Below are 7,253 nucleotides of genomic sequence, written 5' to 3'. Positions count from 1 at the left end.
CAGACAAGTATACAACCTTGGCCCCGCCCCTGCAAGCCCCCGCCCATTCCCTGGCCACACCCACACGGTGCCCAGCCTTGGTCTCCAGTGATGAGCTGGGAAGTCTCTTCTCTAGCACTGGGTTCGTGGCAGTGGTGGGTGGCGAGCAGGCTGGGGAAGGGTCTTTGGAGAAGAGGCTCTGGAGTTGAGCTCACCTCTCTCTCCGGCTCCCGCTCCCAGCCCCTCTGGGCCGGGAGAACGATGAAGATGGAGAACTAGGACAGAACTGTCCCTGGAACAGAGGCAACGACTGGCCAAAGGTCACCAGGTAGGCGGGGAGCTAGGCCTCGTGCTGGCCTCCTGAGTTTGCTCTAGACCTTCAGACTATTAACTCTGAGCCTGTGTAAAATGAGGGGGTTGATAGTGCCTTCCCCAGGGTCAGAGGGGCCCATTCGTACAGAAATCAGGTGCTCAACAGAGTGTCTGGCATGTCCTAGGTACTCAAAAAATGGCCGTGGCTATTACAATAATGCTAATTATAATTATTATTATTGGAATCTTGGATGTTCTCAAGTCATGATCAGGAGCCCTTTCTCATGGCTGTGCTCATATTATGTATCCTAAATTTTGGATTCTAGAAGGAGAAGCCGCCAAAGCTTCTTTCTCTCATCCTTTTGGCCCTTCAGGCTTAGTCTTTCCTAATCAAGTTAATAATAATACTGCCCAAATACTAGCTTGGATTTACTGAACACCCATTGGGTGCCAGTTATTGCTATTTACAATTGTTTTCTGGTTGGCTCCTCATAGTACCTTGAGGGGTTGATATGAATATCCTCATTTTCCAGGGTTCACAGAGGCTAAGAAATTCATGCAATGCCACACAGCTATTCATAATGGCTTTTGTCAGTTCTTGGAGTGAGCCACCTCAGGGCCTTAGTGCTGCTGCTCCTTCTTGGAGGCTTTCACGAATCATCTCATGACTGGCTGAGACGAGAATAATCATCATCTCATTATTCTAATCTCAAGTCAAATATCAATTCAAATAGTAATGCCCCACAAAGGTCTTCCCTAAACACCTACTGTAAGTCAGGCCCCTCCTGCTTCTTGCTAGCAAGATACACTGCTTTATTTTCAGTATAATATCTGCTATTATACACTCTGAAATCATTTCTTTTTTTGTTTATTATTTGTCTCTTATCCCCCACACCTACCTCCCTGGCTAGAATGTCAGACCCAGGAGGAGCCCTTCAGTCATGTTTGGCTCATGACTATGTCCCAGGGTCTAGAGCAGTACTAATACCTGGCCCATCATGGATGCCCAATAAATTTCCTTTAGTGAATGCATGAAAGAATGAGTGTTGGAAATAATGAAATAATGGGAGTGTTGGAATTTGAATTCATGTCTGACTCAGAAGTTCCTATTTTTCTCTCCCAGAGATGTCTAGGTTCTACCCCACCCTGGGACAAAGTCTCCCCCTTGAATCTCTAAAAGTAGTCATCATCAAGTGACAGAGTTATGTCTTTACTGGTACTAGCCATACTGCCTTTTTTATGATTTTTCTGAAGGCCTCTGCTAGGCCAACTAGCCAGGCCAGGGGATCAGGGATGGGTAATAAACAAATATTTGCAGTATGGTTAATAACCACCTATGGATGAGAACTCTGTGGTTTCTGATCCGCCAGTGTTCACGTTCTTTTATCTAGGTGATAACAAGTGGAGCTTCTTTTGAGAAACTAACTTCCTCTTGGTTCCAGGGAGCCGAGGAGCCCAGGCCTGACCTATCAGAGCACTTTACACTCTTCAACCACAGTGACTGAGTGAGGGCTGGAGTTGTGACCCGAGCTTAACCGATCAGAGCATTTTAGCCTCAAGCCTCAGTAATTTCTTGAGACTTGGGCACATACCCAAAGCAGGCCAAGGAGGAGAAAAATGAGGACTTTTACTGGAATTCTGGGAAATATAGCACTGCTTTCTCCTGGGCTTACTAAGCAGAAGGGATCTAAATGTGGAGCTGCTTGGGGCCCTCTTTCTACCTTGAGTAGAGAGGCTGTAAAGGAATGAGGCCAACACACAGGAAAGCACAGCTAGAATGAACAGAAATTTCAGGGGATATCATTTAAACACCGAGATCTAGCTGTGCCTGAAGCTGGTACTAATGTTGACTTCACATTTTGTGTTGCGTGAGTCTATATATTTCCATTGATCTTCCCAGACCAGTTTGATTTGGGATTCAGTTACTTGTCTCCAAAAGAAATTTGATTGAAAGAAAAAGTGAAAAACAGAGTTTTGAGACCATATGATTTGGGATCTAGCAGAGACTGAGGATGGTAGGGGAAGTGCCCTGTGAAGGAGATGGTTAAACTGACCCTGGGGGAGGAGGAGGATTTAGCAGGTCAGTGTTTCTCAACTTACCACATTCTCTTACCACATCATAATACCTTCCATATGCACACCCACATAGATTTCAACTTATTTACTTAATAGTTTTCCTTAAAACAACTCAACTAAAATAAGCTCAACTCAGTTTTTAAACACTAAAATTCACAAAATTATATACTAATATGCAACTTATATTAACGCAGATGAAAATTAAAACATAACGATGAATATAAAACCTATTTTTCCACATAACTGGTGTAAATTTTTTGGCGTGTCACCAAAAGAATACGAGCCCCAGCCTGTTGCTTCATGATGAGAAGATACTTAACATTTCTGAACTGTACCTCAAAAATAAAATTAACTGTACCTTAAAATTTTGTATCATGAGGTGTTTTTTGAAACCACAATTAAAAAAAATTTTTTTTTTAACCAGAAGAGAGCCAGGAGCAATCATGTACATAGCTTGTCTTTACAGTCTAAAATAAACCCTTGCTTATATTCCAATAAATGGCAAAATTACATATGTAGAAATCATAACAAACCATCATCAAGTCTGTAGTTAACTTGGGGAAGGGACTGAATACTCAAATAGGAAGAAAGAATGCAAATGGGAGATGCAATATCTAATAAGTTACTTCTCTTTCATTAGAGTCAGACAGCTTAGTCTACCATCGGTAGTGATGTCATGTGAGTGTTATGTAGCTCCTCATATGATGTGATAAGAAGGGGACTTCATCACTATGGTATTTCTCCCCTCCCTCCAAACCTATAACCCCAGTCTGAGAAAAACTCAGACCAACCCAGACTGAGAGACGTTCTACAAAATCTGACCAGTGTTCCTTAAAACTTTGACAACCATGAAAAGCAAGGTAAGACTAAGAACCTGCCACAAAGGAAACCCAGGAGACATGGAAACAACATGTGATATGGTAATCCGGATTGCATCCTGAAACAGAAGAACTTTAACGGAAAAATTGGTGAAATAAGAATACAGTCTAGAGTGTAATGGAAACAAACAAACGCAAGTCCTACTTGGAGGACATAATCCTGACATAGCAATTGCTAACATTTACAGAGAACTCAACTCTGAATGGGGCACTGCTGTAAACACTTTAGCTCATTTATTATCTGTTAGCTCATTTATCGGTTAGCTCATTATCATCTGTTAGCTCATTTATCCTTTCAACACCCCTCTGAGGCAAGTGCTGCCATTCCCCTATTACAGAGGAGGAAATGAAGTCATGGAGAGGGTGAGTGACTTATCTAAGGTTACACAGCTGGTGGATGGCTGGGCAGACCCAGGCGCCAGTTTCCAGAGTCTGTGATCTTAAACATTATATACAACAATCTTTTATTGTCGTTTGGGAAACAAACACAACATGGCAAATCAACTATACTCCAATAAATTTTATTTAAAAAAATCATTTGGGCCTTCTAACATCCGTAAGTGGCAGATATTATTGTTTTCATATTTTCGTATGAGGAAACAGAGATACATGGTTGAGGTTAAATAAATTGCTCAAGGTCACACACATGTAAGTCACAGTCACCCCAAACCAGCCTCACTTCCTTCCTCCTGTCCTCAGACAATGCATTCCCTGAGGCACAGGTCATTTCCTGTGTCCTTGGCTCCTTGAATACTTGCAGCATCATTTATTTCTTCGCGTGCGCGCGCGTGTGTGTGTGTGTGTGTTTGATGGTACATCAGAGGGGAGCAGTAAAGCATCATTTTAAAACAATTTATTTATTTTTGGTTGCACTGGGTATCTGTTGCTGCACGCGGACTTTCTCTAGTTACAGTGAGTGGGCTTCTCGCTGCAGTGGTTTCTCTTTTTGCAGAGCACAGGCTGTAATGTGCATGGGCTTCAGTAGTTGTGGCACACCGGCTTAATTGCTCCCTGGCATGTGGGCTTTTCCTTGTCCAGGGATTGAACCTGTGTCCCCTGCATTGGCAGACAGATTCCTAACCACTGGACCAGCAGAGAAGTCCAAAGCATCATTTTGTTAATAACAGGACAAATAGCAATGAGGTGCAGTTCTGGACAGAGTTGTGAAATGCAACTTGAAGGCCAAAAGAACTCCCAGTCCCGCCAGGGGCTAAGTGTGGATGGGGCAAACCTTATCCCACATGTTTCACATTTCCACGGCAGGATGTCCTGCCATTCATCAGAGGCAGCCACAGCCCCTTCCAGGGGTTTTGGAAATATCTCTCTACATTTTGGTTGTCACATGCCTGAGGATGAAATAGCACTGACATTTATTGCTGTAAAGATCCAGCAATAATAGATGGGACTGTCCCATATACCAGAGATTTGCCTCACCTGAAAAGCCAATAGTGGGACTCCCTGGTGGTCCAGTAGTTAAGACTTGGTGCTTCCAATGCAGGAGGCAAGGGTTTAATCCTTGGTTGGGGAACTAAGATCCCACATGCTGTGTGGCCAACAAATAAACATAAATAAATAAATACTTTAAAAAAAGAAAAGGCCAACAGCACACCAGTTAGAAAGGTGGGATTGGAGTAAGGCTCATGTGGCTCTGGTTTTTGTCCTGTTTCGTGTTCCTCTTTTTTTGGATCTGCACATTTTGGTCTGTCGCCTCCTGTCATGTGATTATAGGGCCTATGGAAGGTAAGTTTATGAGGAAGAGAAACTAGTGGTGCCCCCATCCCTGACCTATTAGCCTCCTCTTTCATAGTTAAAGAAACTTTAGCGGGACCCTTAATTGTTTGGAATAAGGACTACATTTCCCAGCTTCTCTTACAGCAGGTGTGGTTGTGTGACCAGATTCTGGTCCATGAGACATGAGCAGAGGTGGAGTTTTTAGGTCATGGTCACGTATGGATGTGAGAGTTGGACTATAAAGAAAGCTGAGCGCTGAAGAATTGATGCTTTTGAACTGTGGTGTTGGAGAAGACTCTTGAGAGTCCCTTGGACTGCAAGGAGATCCAACCAGTCCATCCTAAAGGAGATCAGTCCTGGGTGTTCATTGGTAGGACTGATGTTGAAGCTGAAACTCCAATATTTTGGCCACCTGATGCAGAGAGCTGACTCATTTGAAAAGACCCTGATGCTGGGAAAGATTGAGGGCAGGAGGAGAAGGGGATGACAGAGGATGAGATGGTTGGATGGCATCATCGACTCAATGGACATGGGTCTGGGTGGACTCCGGGAGATGGTGATGGACAGGGAGGCCTGGCGTGCTGCGGTTTATGGGGTTGCAGAGTTGGACACGACTGAGTGACTGAACTGAATTTAAAGGAAGAGGGCCTCCCTTTCTCATTTCCCCTTTCTTCAGGCTAGAGTGGGGACATTGTGAGCTGGCATCCTGAGCCAAGGGGACAAGTATCACACTATGGAAGAACCCTTGGCACCTTCACAGAGCAGAGCTGCACACCAACTTGGACTGTGGCAGGAGAGAGAAATAACATTTCTGTGTAATGCAAGCTATCATTATTTTGAATATCTCACATGCAGCCAAATTTTAAGCTATTCAGTTTGGGGGCAGCAGAAAGGAGGGGAAGGTGATGGTAAACCCATTGGGCCACAGGACTCAGCCATGTTCCCTGCTATTGCTTATAGTTCAGGTAATAAAACCATCATGTTATCCTCTCTCTTATACACCCCTGCATCTCTTTTTCTCTCTCAATTGTTACTACCTGCAGATCAGGACAAAGGGTGATATTCACTGAGATCTTCAATCTCCACCCAGTTGCTGGTAGAAAAATGGGTGTAAAGAAACCAGAGATTATCTGGACTTTCTTCTGCAAAGCAGGCCTTACTTACACAGGGGACAGATCAGCAGTGGAGTTCCCCCTGGATGTAGGAAGCTGAAGAGAAAATGTCCCAGGGGTTTTAGATTGTTGCATTTCTTTGCTCACCATCTGAGACTTTCCGCTTTTAGAATACCTTCCAGTACCACAGAGGGTGGGAAGCTATATTTCCTTACTTCCCTTAAAGCCAATATGACATACTTGCATGAGATTTGGAAAATGAAAGTGAAATGGAAGCTTTGCTCATGATGCTTCTGCTATGGATTTTTGTAAAGCCAGTCATGGACAGACTGGTGTTTATTGTAAGGCACCACCAGTGACTGGCTTTGTGTGTTTTGAGAGGCTCTTTGTGAACTCAGCAAGTATGGTGTGGTTCTGGGGCCAGTACAGACCTACTCGTTTCATTGTGCTTCGCAGAGATTATGTTTTGTACAAACTGAAGGTCTGTGGCAACCATGTGTTGAACAAGATGATTGGTGCCATTTTCCCAATAGCATTTATTCACTTCATGTCTCTGTGTCAGATTTTGGTAATTCTCACAATTTCTCGAACTTTCTCATTATTACTATATTTGTTTTAGTGGCCTTGATGGATGATCTTTGGTGTTGTTACTGCAACTGGCTGAAGGCTCAGATGATGGTTAGCGTTTTTTAGCAATAAAGTATTTTTAAATTCAAGTATGTGCATTTTTTAAAACATAATACTGTTGCACACTTGATAGACTCCAGTATAGTGTAAACATAACTTTTATCTGAACTGGGAAACCGAGAGATTCCTGTGGCTTGCTTTATTGTGATATTCACTTTATTGTAATGGCCTGGAACTAAATCTGTAATATCTGTAGGTGCGGGTCTGTCCCTTTCAGCCAATTTAAATTAATCCAGGGCTTCCTTGGTGGTCTTGTGGTTAAGAACCTGCCTGCCAATTCAGGGGATATGGGTTCAGTCCTCGGTCTGGGAAGATCCAATATAACCAACCATTTGCCTCACAACTATTGAGCTTGTGCTCTGGAGCCCATGCTCTGCAACAAGAGATATCACCGCAATGAAAGCCCGTGCATTGCAACTAGATCCTTCTTGCTGCAACTAGAGAAAGCCTATATGCAGCAATGAAGACCCAGCACAGC

At 43.5% G+C, this 7,253-nt stretch overlaps 1 protein-coding gene across 1 annotated transcript in view; it reads left to right on the top strand.

Annotated features, from left to right (window-relative positions):
- The first annotated feature begins 79 nt into the window (after positions 1 to 79).
- The window catches only part of CEACAM20 (CEA cell adhesion molecule 20), a 74,262-nt gene continuing 67,088 nt past the window's right edge, over positions 80 to 7,253 (top strand). Inside the window, exon 1 of the mRNA XM_061388581.1 lies at positions 80 to 307. The gene's annotated coding sequence lies outside the window, so the exon portion shown is untranslated. The remainder of the gene's footprint in view (positions 308 to 7,253) is intronic.

The sequence above is a fragment of the Bos javanicus genome, chromosome 18, assembly GCF_032452875.1.
Source record: "Bos javanicus breed banteng chromosome 18, ARS-OSU_banteng_1.0, whole genome shotgun sequence".
In the NCBI taxonomy this organism is placed as follows: Eukaryota; Metazoa; Chordata; class Mammalia; order Artiodactyla; family Bovidae; genus Bos; species Bos javanicus.
Note: the sequence above shows the minus strand (reverse complement) of the source record. Positions and strands in the feature narration are given on the sequence as shown.